Raw genomic sequence first — 17126 nt, forward strand, 5'->3', positions numbered from 1 at the left:
AGGAATGCAGCTCTCTCCTTCATCATCCCTCTATTCACTATCTCTTTCTCAGCCTGTTTTTCTCTCTCTCTGCTCCCTGTTTCCTCTCCAGCTCCTGTCTGTCCCAGACTCTACCATTAACCCTGGAAAAAAGAAGCTGTCAGAGCAGTAATAGGAGCTCTCGGGTCTTTGTGCATGTCCAGTCAAATGAATTGCACACGTGTTGGTCTTTTACCTGTCTGTCTCTCATTTGTGTTTTAGCTCTGGGCTCAGCTGGTTCCCACTCCGGATGGTTTTGTTTCCTTCTAGCCACAGTGCTCAGCCTGTTCCAGATGCCCAGAATTCATTTTCATGACACTCGGGAGGGATTTTACATCCCTAAACTGATACAGTTAGCTCTCTGTTTTCATGATAACAGATGTGTTGGGATACACCCATGAGTGTCAGGCCTATATAAGAGATGTAACTGATTTGTTTTTGAAATTGAATATTATATATTATATTCAAAATAATTATTTATTTATACATATAAATATAATATAAAAGTACTTTTAAAATAGTATATATATATATATTCTAAGTTTGTTTAGAAGTTAACAGGCTTTTAAAATAAATGTTTCTAAGAAAAATGTAATTGCTGCAAGAAATTTAACAAAAGATTTCTCCAAGAACCTCAAATGTCTCAGCTGATGTCTTAATGATTACTAACAAATTCTTCAAGCACAAATGCATATTCTGTTTTTTTTGTGTGTGTGTTATCTGTGCAATATTCAGGGCAAACATTGACTAGAAGGTCAACAAACAAGTTTAAATTCTTCCGCGTTATTTGCAGAGAACAATGTGTTGTTACAGAAGTTACAGAAACTTGCACTTAGTTGCAAAGTGAACTGCATTATGCCATTATTGTAACGGATACTGTATTTTAGTCAAAAGTCTGAATTATAGGGTTTCAATTAAAATTGAGTAATAATAAGCGGAGTAATAATGACCGAAATTACTAGACATTTAATCCTTTTGGTAATAATAATATCAGAAACGGAGACTTTTAGAAGTACATCTAGAAGTCTTAAAGGTACAGTAGCAAGAACAGCCTGTTTAATTTTAAGAGTCAGAAAGATAAGAAAGTTATGGCTGACTAACATTATAACCTAAAGTCTGCAATATGATGACTTCAGTATGCACAATGAGCTTTTTCTCACACTCTATTCTCTTCAAAACAGCTGCTCTCCTATCAAAGTATCAGACTGACAACAGAGTGACTGACAACCCTGAGTGAACAGTGATAGATGTGTGTTTGTAGGGGATGGTAATGTCTTTAAGAGGTCTGTTTGAGGGATTTGAGTTCATTATGTGGACTTACATGCATCATTTACTGATCACTCTCCCAAGTTGCAGATTCTGTTTTTCTCCGTGGCTCATCGTTATTATGATATCAACTCATCCATGGAAATATAAAAAAGATTGAGAAAGAGCGAGACAGGGTCAGAGAGTTAGACAGAGGCACATGAGAATGGAGACTTTCATTTGACCACTGTTGGTTTTATACCGAGCTTATCATATCTCCCTCTCTTGAATTTGTCCCTCATATAAATATTTTTAGATTTCATGATTTAGTATGTTTATTCAATGTTTGCTGGTCCTGACAGTGTAGTTAATTTCAGGTTTTATGATCCTTGTGGGGACAAATGGTAGGCAAATTCTGACACAAACACACTGAATGTTAAGCGTTATGATTAAAGTGGGAAATAAACATTTTGCCAATGCAAAACTGTCCAATTTTACCAGCCACTTTTACTGGCTTTTTTTTTCTTGTTTTGTTGGACAAAAACAGCCAGACAGACATGCACATTAATGTGCATATATTAATGTGGATGTCTGTTTGGCTTTAAGGTGTGTTTCTTTAGTTGCATGTCACTGCAAAAAAAACTTGACTGAATAAAAAAAAAAAACTCTATTATGCATTGTAACTATGCACAATATGCACTGATAAGCTTTAATTGCACATCACTGCAAATGCAAAAAATAAACAGCATTTGGCTGGTAGCATAATTTCCCACCCTATCTACAAGACATCTTGAAACAGAGAAAGGGAAGGCCATTTCCCAAGCAGACTGACAAATTGAATCTCACACAGACACACACACACACACACACACACACACACACACACACATGCATTATGGCATTTAGAAAGGTACTCACTTTTAAAACTGACCTGGATGTGCCCAGGTTTACTGAAAGGCTTTTGTGTAAGTTAATTAAGCTTGATTAATGGTGTGTGTTTTTGCTCTTGTGATATCTGTGACGACACAAAGCAGCGTTCAGCCACGTCAGGCTCAAAGATCACTTACCAACACACTCTCTCATCAATCACACACACACACAGAGCAGTGTGCAGACTCGTCAAGCTCCACAAACACTGAATAAGTGTTTATGTGATCACATGTGATGGGTCCCCTCTTAGTAACACACAGTATCATCAATCACAGATACACACATAAACACATACATGCTCACATACACTACCAGCCCAAAAATATATCCCTGTTTTCCTCATGTCTCTCATTGTCTTCCTTATAGCATTTTTCTCTTCTCGTGAATGTACATCATGTTTTTTGCCATGCTCTTAGGCCTTTTGGCCATTTTACTGTCAACATATCTCTTGTGTTTCTCTCTTTCTTTTTCTCTCTTTCATTCCCATCAATTCCACATTTTTTCTCTTTTTTCCCCGCTCCTTCGCTCTCGTTTTCTCTCCCCTTCCTCTCCGCTTCCCTTTTTATGTGGAGTTGCCGTAGGCAGCATGGCTGGCCGGCGAGGGTCACCAGAGGGAATTCTGGGAGCTGAGGTTCCAGACATCCATTACCCTGCTTGTTTCTCACTCTGGCAGCCCTACGACAGGGTTCTATTAAGAGCTCTTACACACACACACATACTCATGCATTTGATCAGCGCTTAGATTACACTCTAAAAGCGCTGGACACACACATCACAGTGTGTCGCAGACAGCCTCAGGCTTCTCGTGCAAGTAATGACATACAATATTCCACTGCAGTTTTCCTCATTATGCATGTAAGCATGTATTTATATGTGAGTGTATGTTCAGGTGCAGGGAATGTTCTTGTGTGTTAACTCTGACCTGAAAATGCAAAGCGGGGTTGAATGAAAGTAAGAGAGAAGAGTAAAAATAACAGTTTTTGTTTTGGTTGCTTGTTTGATAAAATGAGAGTGGACAACCTAAAGTTACCTGGAAATAAAAGTTAATGGGCTTATTGTGCATGATTCATGAGAAGAAAAAAAAATGTTTTCAATTAGATTTTTATCATTTCTGGAAAAAAAAAATAATAATTATGGATTGCTATGCAAAACCAGTGACCATGATGGAGTTGTTGTTGCTTGGCAATGATGCATTAAATCAGAATCAGAATCAGAATGAGCTTTATTGGCCAAGTATGTTTACACATACAAGTAATTTGTTATAGTGACAGAAGCTCCACATTGCAACAGAAAGACAGCAACAGGACACAGATAATAAAAGAATAACAACAGTTAACCAAAAGGCAATGTACAAAGCAGCAAAAACACAATATATAATATAGACAACTATGTATGTACAGGTCAAGTATGTGCAAATTAGAAATGAGAAGATAAAGATAAAATTAGTGAGTGTGGTGAATGGATAGTGTATCATAGTTGTGTGTTCCACGTTTATTGTTGAGTGTTCATGAGATGTATTGCCTGAGGGAAGAAACTGTTCCTGTGTCTGGTCGTTCTGGTGCACAGAGCTCTGTAGCGTCGACCAGACGGTAACAGTTCAAAGAGGGAGTGTGCTGGATGTGAGGGGTCCAGAGTGATTTTGCCAGCCCTTTTGCTCACTCTGGATAAGTACAGCTCTTGGAGAGTGGGGAGGGTTGTACCAATGATTCGCTCAGCAGTCCGGACTACCCTCCGTAGTCTTCTGAGATCAGATTTGGTAGCTGAGCTGAACCAGACAGTTATAGAAGTGCAGAGGTTGGATTCAATGATGGCGTAGTAGATGGTGAGTGGGGGAGGGAGAGCAGGGGGGTTTCTCCTGAAGTCCACTATCATCTCCACAGTTTTGAGCGTGTTAAGCTCCAGGTTGTTAAGACTGCACCAGACAGCCAGCTCCTTAACCTCCTGTCTGTAAGCAGACTCGTCACCGTCCTGGATGAGGCCGATCAGTGTGGTGTCGTCTGCGAACTTCAGGAGCTTGACAGAGGGGTGTTTAGAGGTGCAGTCGTTGGTGTAGAGGGAGAAGAGCAGTGGGGAGAGAACGCAGCCCTGAGGAGCTCCAGTGCTGATCGTACGAGTGCTGGATGTGAATTTACCAAGCTTTACTAGCTGCTGTCTGTCTGTCAGGAAGCTGTTGATCCACTGGCAGACGGAGGTGGGGACGGAGAGCTGTGTTAGTTTATTCTGAAGGGTGTCCGTGATGATGGTGTTAAAAGCGGAGCTGAAGTCCACAAACAGGATCCTCACATAAGTCCCTGGTCTGTCCAGATGCTGCAGGATGAAGTGCAGTCCCATGTTGACTGCATCATCCACAGACCTGTTTGCTCTGTAGGCAAAACGACAATAAAAGTCGTTCAAGTCGTCTGCCAGGTGTTGATTCTCCAGAGTGCTTGGGGATGGTGACTTGTAACTGGTGATATCCTTCATTCCTAACCACACTGATCAAAAGTGACATTTATAATCTTACAAAAGATTTTTAAATAAATACTGTTATTTTGAACTCTCTATTTATCAAAGAATCCTTTAAAAAGTACGATGTTTCTGCAAAAATATTAAGCAGCACAACTGTTTTCAAAATTGATAATAATAAGAAATGTTTCTTGAGCAGAAACATATTAGAACATATACTCTAATATCTTGAGTATATTAGAATGATTTCTGAAGGATCATGTGACTCTGCAGACTGGAGTAATCATGCTGAAAATTCAGCTTTGCCATCACAGAAATAAAATAGATCTTACAATATATTTAAACAGAAAACAGTTCAATTACAATAATATTTCACAATATTACTGTTTTTACTGTATTTTTTATCAAATAAATAAAAAATTGTAACAACCCCAAGCTTTTGAACCATAAAGGTTTTTTTTGTGTGTAGTTTTATTGTCTTTAAAATAAGAAACGGGAAGTTATATGTGTTAATGCTGTCTTTAGTTTTATCATATTTATAAAAGAAAGAGACAGCTTTACAATTCTCTCTGAAAAAAGGCGAGCTCCTGGAGTTAAAGAGTGACACTTGAGCGCCGACCGCCAACAAAACACAGATGTTTGATGCCGTTTCACTTACCATCTGCAGTTCTGAATCATGACCGGGATCTTTTATAGCTGGGACTGCTCCATCTCTCAGTATCAAACGATGTGCAAATCCAGAGTCGAACTGGGCCTTGTTTATAAAACGTTCGTCAACAAACACACTTGAGAAACTCCGTTGCTGCCCCGAAAAAACAAACTGCATCCACTGTTTACGTAACACTGGGTTCTTCGGGAAGCTGAACAAGGTTATCTTTCCCTTACAACCAAAAAAACACTTCTTTAGAGACATTCTTCCCGAGCGAGTCCCATGCAGTGCAGCCGAATGAAGCGCGTTGATGGGCGGACTCTTGCTCTCGCTCTGGTCGATGCAGACGCATTCTTCCAGGAGAAATGCCCATATAAGGAGTTCCACCCTCGTTTACGTCATGAAGAGCCATGATCGAAAAAAAAACTCTCCGAAACTTGTAAGGAAGATTTTTGGCACAGAAATACTCCATCATATTCCAAATCGTTTTTTTAAACGTTTTCCAAGCTTAGCATGAGAATACAACTCTTTAACAGTGTAAACATCTCTGAATGCATGAAACAGAATTGCACCCCCCTTTAAGCGTTTACTCTTAAACATATTACCAATTAAACCTTCATTGTTCTGCTACGAATAGACAGTCTCTCCTAGTCCTAACTTTACCCTCTTTAGCTTTGCTATTAGAGAAACCCCTAAGTGTCATTAAATCTACATATATAGCACACACACACATACTGACACACATTCGAATTTCATACAGACCCCAAACCAAACACTATTTTTTCTCCATGAATCCCTTTTGACCACATAACACCTGGTCTTAAAGCCTGCGGTAAACTTTAAAGTGCTGTACAGCTGCAGCATACATCATAAACCTGCGACCAGCAGACATAAGTACATCATAAACATGAGCCAACCCTCACTCACCTCACAGCTGCTCAGCCAAACACACTCAGCTTTATAAACCTCTGACTCCTCTTTATTATGACATCATAAACATGAGCCCTACATCCAAATTCATGCATATGTGTGAAAACAAGAAAAAAGGGAGTATGTAAGGAAATAATTAATTTCCTTGAAGCAAGGACATGATGGGGAAAGAAAAAGGAAGCAAGGAAAAAAGGAAATATGGAAAAAAAATAAGGATGGAATGAAGGAACAAATCTATGAAATGAATGAGGAAGGAAAGAAAAGGAAAAAAGGGAGTATGTAAGGAAGAATGAACTTCCTTGAAGCAAGGAAGTGAGGGTGGAAGAAAAAGGAAGGAAAGAGAAAGGGAGTATGGAAGGAAGGAAGAAAAAAGAAAATGAAAACTGAGGAAGGAAAGAAGACAAAGAAAAGAATGTATAAGGGAACTTTAAAACAAGAAGGTGAAAGAGAAATGAAGTAAAGAATAAAAAGGGAGTAAGGAAGAAAGGTAAGAAATGAAGGAAGGAAGAAAGGAAAGAAACAAGGAAGACAGGAAGAATTAACAGTAAGGAAGGAAGACAAGAAGGAAGAAAGGAAGTGAGGAAGAAATGAACACAGTAAAGAAAATGTAATAAAGTACAATGCTTAAGAATTAGAGTCGCAATACAAGGAAAAACGAGAACTGAAGAAAGTGAATAAGAAGAAGATAGTGTGGAGGAAAGAGAGGGACCGTTAAGATGACAGCTCTCTTGTCAAACAACCAGATATTTAGTGTGAGCTCATGCTTTGTGTACACACTCTCCACGTCTTCATAACGAGGAACTTTCACTCTTTATAAACAGATGGAGGGAGAGGATTATTCACTGATAGAGAGATGGAAAGAAGCAGAGGGGAGTCGGGGTCTCTGGGTATGACTGATCTGAGTTATGTTTTGACACATTTAGGCTTTCGGGTTGAAGGGAAGCTTACCAAGATATTTATGGATTTTTGTGAGAGATTTTTGGAGGCATGTGCAGTTTGGCTTTGTGATGCTGTTGGTTTATTGGATAGTGATTTTGTTGTAATAAACATCAAAGCTGACTGTAGAAGGGAACAGTTGGGTAATTACAAAAAAAAAAACTATATATGCACTATATACTGTTTTAAAATATTTTTTTAAGAAATTAATACTTTTGATACAATGATTTCTGAAGGATCATGTGATAATGAAGACTGAAATAACTGCTAAATTTCAAATTTGTCATCACAGGAATAAATTACATTTGAAAATATATGAACTAAAACAGTTATTTTACATAATAATATAAAAGAAATATAAGTTTTTACTGTATTTTTTATCAAATAAATGCAGCTTTGATAAGCATAAGAGACTTCTTTTATCTTAGGTTGAAAAAAAAATTAAAGTTGAATTTTATATATTAAATAATTTTTAATTACAATATTATATATTTATTATTATATAATATTAAAATAATTTTATATTAATTTTATAATAATTAGTTTTCAAAGTACTAAAAATGTATAAGAAACCAAAATCATTAAGTGAAATCAGGAACATTTAATTCCTTACTATTAACATCCCTATTAATACAAATGAACTGTGTAAGATGTTCAAGCTGTGTCTGGTAGGACATTTCCTTAAATCTGTATGAATGCACTGCTTTGAAGGTGGAATCTAAAGAGAGGTGAGTGTGTATGAATGTGTGTGTGTTAATGAGAAGAGAATGTGTGTGTAATCAGTAGCCGTTTCCTGTCTCTCCGTCTGCAGGGCCCCTCTCTCTGGCCTTTGTTTCAAACTCCGTCCAACAACTTCAGGGAAACTACCGTCTTTGGTGTGGTCAGTGTGTTTGTGCATGTATAAGTGTGTGCCTGTTTCTGTACTAATCGATATTTCAGGGCACTACAGATGCTGTTCATCCACAAGAGAGAGGGAGAGAAATATATCAATGTTAGTTTATGTAAGGAGAGCCTGTTTATGTAAAGTTCGCTGAAGCTTCTTGCATTAGTACATCATCACTGTGAAGTCTAGAGAGAGAGGGATGTAAAGAAAGAGCAGAGGAAAGAGCTTTGGCGTTGTGAGTAATGCAGAGAACGCGATGAAAGATGGATGAAGAGTTATGCCAAGAGAAAAGATGGAAGTGTGAAATATTGGAGGGATGGAGAGATGACGAGCGACGAAAGAGGGAAATAAAGAGGGAGAGAGAGATGATCTAGTCATATCCCAGTAGCGTTCCATCACCCCAAACTCACAATAAGCATCGATCCACCTGTACCTGAGTGTGTGTGTGTGTGTGTGTGTGTGTCGCTCACCGTTGTCTTATTCGCTCACACACACACATGATTGATCACTGAATCAGTCTCTCCAACATTCAGCCATAAAAGCTATAACTGGCCCTCATAAAAGCAGATTTATCAGGCCAGGCCTGCCCGGTGCCCGCACGCCGCCCAAAAGCATGTGACACCTCCATGATTGGGCTGGAATTGAATAAACCTGCACTATTGACGCCCATGTCTGACAAGTCAATCAGCTCCTGGTTCAAATGCACACAAACACACTCACAGACTAAAACATGAGAATGGAATCCCCTGAAAGACTTTTTGGGTTTCTGCATACATTTAATATACAAACAAACTCGTAAACGCAAACATGTGGCCATTTGTGTCGCAGCGCTTCAGCGTCTTGCTGGTTTAAATATAAACCAACTTTAACTTTGCTCCCTTTGAAGCTACTGAAAACCAGTGAAGCTCTAAATAGGAGTAACCAAATCTCGCTGCGACAAGTTAATAAGGCCGAGTTGTCTTATTTATCTTCTTTGAAATGTTGCATTCGGTTAGTTCTGCTTGCAATTAACCTATATCCTTTTAAATGCTCCTTAGATAAACTCTCAAACATAGCCTTCGGAGAAGTCCTCAGTAAAAGTCGCCCATGCGATAAAGCCTATAGCAATCCAATCGGAGAAAAAGATCACAGGACTGTAGAGGAAATTGGTCTTTTCTTCTCTCAAGTTTACAGTGAGCATAACATCTAAGTGAGAGGAAATACAAGAACATAAAGTTACATTAATAGGCTGTGATTTACATTATCTGCACATAATCCCGGTTGGCTTTTTGAAATATCTGAATTCCTTTTCTGAATGACTCTTTTATTTGATGATCCTTTAGCACTCGTGAATTTTGCTCGCAATTAAAAAGGTGCGAACGCATTATGGTGGCAGGCCAAAATGAAAATTGCTGCCTCGTGCCTGCTAGCACATCAGTAACACGTGTGTGCCGGTCGCCTCCGAAACACCTGCGTTTGCAGCCTTAAAGGGTTTTTTTTTATTTTGCTTTTCAGTTTAAAGAGTGGCGCTGAAAAGATTGCGTCGTGCGCTAAGTGCCTCTTACATGCGTGATTATTAAAACTTAGACCTGACTGTTTAATGGCCACAGGAATTTCATTTCCCGCTCGGTTTAAGTCACAGAGCGACGGCCTGTGGATGTAATGAGCCTTTTTTGTGGTATCTAATTTCCCATTATGATAAAGGTGCGTATGAATGTGTGCGCGTGTCTGTTCCTCCACCAGTAAGCACACCGGATAGGCCTATCTCTCAAATATTAAATATGAGGCTTTAAATTGGACACGGCATACGGGAGAGCTTGCTGTTAGCTCTCAAGTGCATCACACATCAAAGGCTCTCAGACAGTTCAATAAACGTAATGAATGTTCAACACCCCCGCCTCGGATCTGAGGTGGTACGTTCTACTACTTTAGCATTAAAGTAGTCTTTTAAAGAGGATGCACACAGGATTTTAACCCTGTAAAGCCTGACATGAAAATAATGGTCAGGAAAATCTAAATGGAACAGTTTATTGAACCTTTAGACAAAAGTTTGCATATGTGTTTTTATTAATGCTTTAATCAGGCTTTTATGAATTTGGAGGTCATCCATACTTGAGGAGGAAAAAACACCTCAGTTTTATTCAAAGGAATAAACTGAGCAAAAATGTTTAATTTGGTGCCGATATATATAGACAAATGTGAAGATGAAATTAGCTTGTAATGTAAAAACCAATGAGAATTTTTTTAACAGAATAGCAGGCTACTTACATAAAATGTATATAAATATCAATTGTCACTCTGTATCTCCAATAATACGACTGTCTATATGATATTTAAATGCTTAGTTTTATGGTCAAAGCTCATAAAATGCATTTTTCAATGTAATACAATGAAGATTAAGAGATGCCAGATGTTTCATATTTGATACTCACATTTTAACAGATTTTTTCTAAAAAACATATGTATGGATAATCAAGTAAATAATCAAGTTGCTTCACTTTGAAATATTACTAACAATATAAAAGTTATACTTATGTTTACTTTATAACAATTTGTAAAGATATCACAAGCAAAAAAAAAAAGAATGTGTACCACAACCTAAAGATGGACTTTTTTTTATTATCCTAAAAGGCCTTTTACTTGCTAAAAAAACATAATCTATCAATCAACAGAAGGCATGTAGTAGATTGTAGACAACAGGATTTTCAGCAAAGTTTTGATCATACTGAGGCCACATTTTAAATATAATATAGTAGGCTTTATAGGGTTATTACCGTCCAAAACACTGAGATGTCTATATGTGTGTTTTACTGTAGTAAATGAAGTTGATATTTCCAGCATGTCCTGTTGCGTTTTAGGTACGCTTCTCCCGCCTAACCTAATTTATGTTTTAAAAACGTTACCTCTGACACAGCTGCCAACTTTATCGCACCCCATGGCCCAGCATACAGTTTGGGATGTGTGTGTGTGTGTGTGTGTGGAAACGAAAGGGAAGTATCTGTGATTACCACAGCCCCCTATCATAAACCCCTCCTTTCCCCCGTCCCCCCAAGTGGCACATTCCAACGGTCGGCTGTGTGCCACACGGTGCCTGAGGCCACACTTCAGGAGAGACTTCTCAACCCCAAAAATCAGCAGTGTGAATACAAGTCCAGTACTTCCCACCTATGTTTTTGAGAAAAAAATGCATCCCCCCGTGGCCCCTATAAGTCTCACGGTTTGAATAGCGCATTGTGCTGCAGACTACTGGTTCTGTTTTAGGCCGGCCTGTGTTATTGCGCCCGAGTCACGTCTTGTCATTCCCACTGTCAAAGCAATTAACTTCATGTTAGCCAGAGAACACAATCTATCTGTTTCGCACCCGACCGCCTGGCCCAACGGTCCCGCCACTTACACGAACGCGTTTCATATCCAAAACATAAATTATGCTTGTACTAACTGATCCTCCTGAGAAGACCGCAACTTTTTAGGCTCTTAATGATGAATTGAAGATGTGTGATGTTGCAATAAAGTGGCGCATATTGCATTTAAACAATCAATCTGTGGTAGCTGTTCGTTCCTCACAGTTGTTCTTCAAATATAAAGACTAAATTATTCAGCATGTAGGTGGAAGTTTTGGGAGCTCAGCCAGTTTTGTTTTCACTCTGATGTGTGTGTGCTTGGAGATGAAACATAGGCCCCTCGTCATGCATTCGGGCCCCAGGGCCCGCAGGGGACGCGACGGGTGAGACTGCACAGACGGGGCCAAGATGATGGGATACTAATTCAACACAACGCACTCCTGAAATAGACGGCAGAAACACTCTCTCTCTCTCTTTCTCTGTGACCCTGGCGAATGAAAATAATCTTAAATAATTAGGAGCGAGCCAGGGACCGGGTGAGAGGGTAAACACGGCGCAGGCGCGACGGACGAAGCCAGGGCACCTCGGAGGAGGGGGCACGCTGACCCCATCCACATAAAGCTGTGATTTATGGCACGCAGGGCGCAGCAGCAGGGATGCGGTACCTCTCTCAGAAAACCAAATTACTGAGGTGGAGATTAACACACGCGCTACGGGCCTACTTCCAGATCCGAGGAAATTTTTTATTTACATTTTTCCACTTTCATTTCCTCCCTTCTCTTTTAATGGTAATTGGTTAGTGTTAGGAAAGAGAGCTCTCAAAGCCCCTCAAGAGTGTTTTATTTAGGGATACAGATGGAGAAGAGTGGCAGTTTTGTGTGCCTCACATGCAATATTTTTTTAAATATGTCAAAACATGCAGAATTGCACTGACAGAAGTGCCACACTTAATAAATCATTCTTTTTTATGCTTAATTATTTTGGTTTTGTTGCAAAAGAAAAATGCTGAAAAGTAGAAACCATATTTGCATCCATGTTGCTTTCACATTTGAAAAACTTTTTTACCACTTCAAACCAAAAAATAATTTGATTGATTTTGAAAGGTCAAATGGTGTAGCCGTCATGCACCCGAATGCATGAGTGTGAACATATTTAAGTTTTCAGATGAATTTTGTTTTCAAAATATGATTCAATTTTTGTCCGAAATATCAAGTTTTCTTAAGTTTGCTCCATTTGACATGAACAGAAAGTGCCTTTTCCTAAAAGTGATATTACTAAAAACTTAATGACTTTGACATGCAGTCAAAGGGCTTTCTCTGTTATGTTTTTCTTGTCACGTGATGTTCAGCATGGATTCCTGCATGCCTTGGATGCTTCACATTTTAATTTGGTGGAAAAATTCATTTGGTTTTATTTTTAAACAAAGTCACTTAACAGAACTAAGAACAAATGATTATGTCAGTCATTATTTATTTCAAGAATGTCAGCCTTTGAATTCATTTACAATGTCCTGACAGTTCCATCACCTACATGTTTGTACTTTATATCTCACAAAAATATCAACACGACTTTTAATTCAGAAACCGAGAACATGTTCATCATAGACTAGGTGTATGAAATTGTCCAAATGAATTGCAGTAGCCTATTTATGTATATCCCCTTATTAATGTTGTTCTCATATGTCTATTTGAAATGTAAAGCTATATAGCCACGTTTAAGAACATTATAGCTGTTTTCATTAGATTTTCAAGCTATTAGAGGCAAACAAAAGATGACTAAGTGGTAAGGAGTCTCAGCCCCGGGCTCTAAATTGGTCGGTTGGAGCAGTTTTAAATGAGTTTTGGTTGAGGCCATTGATTGAGTGGCCCCGCACTTTAAATTAATAGCTGGTTGTGGAGTCCAGCGTCTGCAGGGAGGCGCGGTGCAAGCTTAATGCAGCTTTTCGCTCCTGTCAATGGGAGGTCTATCTCGATGAATGGTTGAACTATTTCATGTGGATTTGGCTGTGATATTTTCCTTTTCGACCCCCCCCTTCCCGTTAGGATGTGCTGGAATGCATCTCGTACACAGTGTTTCCATTAGAGCGCGACTCCAGGGCCGAGGGAGACCGCGGGGAGCAGCTCCTTCCCGGCGTCAGTTTCTCGCCCATCTGGGATTCCCCTCCGCACAACTTTAGCTGAAGGCTTAATGTGCGCGGTCCAGCTCTAGTTCACTGCAAATAAACAAATCCGCTGCCTGCCTGCCAAACTATTGCGTCTCGAGCGCGTAGCTGCATCCAATCTTTAGCATACTGACTTTATACAAGATGCAGCTTTAAAGCGCTCCAAAACAAACAAACAAATAAAACAAGCGTGACCAAGAACATTTTGAAACAACTTTAAAGCACTTTCTCAAAAATAAAAATACAAAATAAATAAATAAAATGTTATTTTAATTTGTTATTCTGTTCAAAGAGTTCCTAAAAAGCCATGCATTTAAAATCCTCCGAAATGCTTCGATCATAACATGTTTTGTAGTTATTAATTGTTAGAGTATATGGGTCAATGAGGTGACTCGCGTTTTCCTAATCGATTAAAAACACATTAAAATGAAGCAATTCTATGGCGTCAATAAAACTTTTATTTGATGAACTTCTAATATTACATTTTAATAATAATGTTGTACTTAAAGGAAAAAAATGTTAGGTGGTGAAACTGTCCGATTGTAGAAAGGAGGAAAAAAGATTAATTTAAAAATATTTTGAAAGAAAAAAAAGAAAGAAATGTTGGCATAAGTAGTTTGGTATAATCATTTATTATTTAATTAAAAATAATCAGCCCTAAAGCAATTCTGTTTTAAAATGTTTTAATACTTAAAACATGTCAATAAAATAAAACAAGGCGTATTAATGTGACGTAAGTGCAGGAAGTCATTTTTGTCATGTGACAAGAAAACCATAAAATAAAGAGGACCTCTTTGCACCCTCAACCTCTGTCAAGTACCCTTCGTCAAGTCATTTTTATGTAGTATAGGCAATCACATATCTATATCCTTTTTATGAAACATGAGTTTTGTTCAGCTTAAGAAATTGAGAAAAGATCATAATCAGCTATTTGTAATCAATAGATATTTTTAACAAAAAAGTTTGAAAACTTTTTGAAAGTAGCCTAATAATTTAGAAAATATTGTAGGCCTATTTTAGTATTTTTTACTTGTTACACCACCACATTTTCAGAGTCAAAGACTACATGATTAAAAACATGACACGTTTTAAACTTGATTGTTTTAAAGGATTTCTCCCAAGAATCATCTCTGATATTTGTAGTAATTTGTCATTGATCCATGTGCAGTCAGCTGTAACATGTAGTTTAAACAAACACTCAAACAAAAACAAAAAAATCTACTATCTAAATGATAGTGCTTTAGTTATTTAATAAATTCATTATAGAGTCGGATTAAATTCAGTTTTATTGAATTCAATCATGGTTAAGCGTCGAGTTGCATTGTAGGTCGTTCGGGCGATTTTCTATTTGGAGGCAATACAACTGAATCTTTCATGTTCCATCTAGCAATTTGACGCCTTAATGTGTACGGCGTTGTGTGCAGCAATTTCGCAGCCGTGGAAAGAAATGACTCCCGGTCTCAGTAGCTCCACAGCTCCGCGCTTGACTGATGCGCTTCCCTCCAGAGAGAGAGAGAGAGCGAGCGAGAGGCGGGCAGTTCTCTAAATAATACAGTCTCTAGACTCCTCGAATCTATCGAATTAAACATTTGTGCCCATTCAAATACTACCTGCAGGTTTTTGCTACACACATGACATTAAACAACGTGTCACCAATGCAAAAAAATGCAACTTCGTTCCTGCGGAAAGTTTTCCTCCTGTTTCCAAACCCGGCTCACTACGCCATCTACCGGAGAGGTGCGAGGTGACGCTCTAGAAGTTGCCCCTGCCCCGTGGGCTCTCTTACCCCGTGTTACCCCTGGCTTGGTACAGATACCACTGGCCCTTTTGTTTATCTGCTATCGCTTCCTCCTTTTCAGAACAATTCAGCTGAGGAGCCTCTATCACCAGCCTCCATCAGACCCCGGCGAGGCCAGGCAATCACTTTCCCAGATTACTTGTATTTAATACACAATGCATCATAAACCAAATCCCTCATCCTGACAGGGAGAAAATAGAACAGCTCATAGCTTGAGCTTTCCCAATTTATGGCTAAATTAAAAAGGCTTCCAACAATGGACAAGTCGAGGAATGGCAGGAAATCGATGCGCGGCGGACCGGGGTCTCTTTGCGGTTCTCAAGGAGCGCGGGTGTATGGGAATCTTTGGCGAGGGCCGTTGTATTTACACATGATTTTTCCTGTCCTTCCTCCGCTTCTGCCCTGCGATTTCATTAAACAATGGACATTATCTAGACCTTGAGTTCAATGTCAAAGATAAGCCAAGGGAGACATATTCATCTTCATCAGAGTCATTAGAGTCCCGTCAATGGATTGCGCTTCTTACATGCGCTGGACTCCAAAAGTCTCACACTTAAAAATAAGGAACTAATGCAATATGAGATCGTTCAAGGTTCTTTAGAAACTAAAAAGAGTCTTAGTTGCTAGACCACTTGAAGAATCTTTATTTTAAATGTAGTTCGCTAGATTAAAAAATAAATAAATAGGCCATAGGATAATGCAAAACAAAACGTGAATCTAAAATAACCCCTTAATGTCTGTATTGCATGAAAAAAGCATTTAATTTTATAGAGATGTTAAAGTTTTCCTTTTCATAAAAAATTGAAGTTTGCGATTTTTTATTTTTTTAAAATCTGTTTGGTGAAATAATGCATTTTGATTTGTGTGTGTGTGAAGAGAAGAGAAGGGAGAGGATTTATTTTTCCTATCGTGTCCAGTCGTGCATGGGCTAGGAGCAGGTGTATTGTGCATGAGGAGAAAAATAAGAAAAAAAATAATTATTTGAAAAGTTAAAAGGCGTGTACTAAAGCTAAACGCAAATGTTTGTTCTTAAATTAGTCGTAATGTTAATTGCACGTCATTTAGTTTTAAAGAAAACAATCTAACAGAGGTGCACCTCAGTGCACTTTCACTTGCACGAGCCTCACTCGTTCTCGCGAGCGAAACAAGCGGGGAGGGAAAACGCCGCTGATTTCGTGATTACTGGATGGCTTCATCAAAGCGGGGAAACTCGGGTCTATCCACGAGCAGCCCCGTCCCGACCTCGCGCTGACCTCGCCTCTCCGCGAGCGTGGGGGAGCCTCGCGCAACTTCCGACCGGTGGACACGCGAGACAGGTCCCCCCTCCTCCTCATCCCTCTCCTCCTCCTCCTCCTCCTCCTCAGCGCATCTCCCTCGCATGGGACAAGAGAGGATCCACTTGAACGGGACAGACAGAGACACTCCTACACGTTCAGATCAGTGAAGGCTGACGATCCTCGCCGTCCTTCTGTTTCTTTTTCACACTCTTTCATTCGCGATCCGATGCCAGGAAGAGGGACAGTGAATAAAACCTCCAGACACACAGAGCGACACCTGGGGACTTTCAGCCGCACGATTCGCGGAGGAACGAACTGAAGTTGGACAAAGTTTTTGTCCGCGGGGAAATTTAGCCTGTCGTCCGCTTGATAAGAGCAAACCGTGAGGAGAGAGACAGCGATTTTTATTTCTTCAGGAAGAGACACGGGATACATGCCGCAAAACACAGCGGTCGCGCACGAGCTTCATTCGGGGCTGTTGTGTTTCATTGATTCATTCTTCCAGTGAGATTTCCGTGGAGTTCTTAAGGTAGA

General features: G+C 39.3%; 1 protein-coding gene across 8 annotated transcripts in view; it reads left to right on the plus strand.

Moving 5' to 3' along the window:
• Nucleotides 1-17126, plus strand: part of LOC306854462 (MDS1 and EVI1 complex locus protein EVI1-A-like) — a 165856-nt gene that overhangs the window by 122086 nt on the left and 26644 nt on the right. Inside the window, exon 1 of one of the 8 annotated variants that reach the window (XM_079392496.1) lies at nt 16686-17121. The exons of 6 other annotated variants lie outside the window; for them this stretch is intronic. The gene's annotated coding sequence lies outside the window, so the exon portion shown is untranslated. Of the gene's footprint in view, nt 1-16685; nt 17122-17126 lie in introns of those variants that run through there. One more of the 8 variants, XM_079392495.1, reaches the window with a different exon arrangement.

Source organism: Barbus barbus (genome assembly GCF_936440315.1).
Source record: "Barbus barbus genome assembly, chromosome: 34".
In the NCBI taxonomy this organism is placed as follows: Eukaryota; Metazoa; Chordata; class Actinopteri; order Cypriniformes; family Cyprinidae; genus Barbus; species Barbus barbus.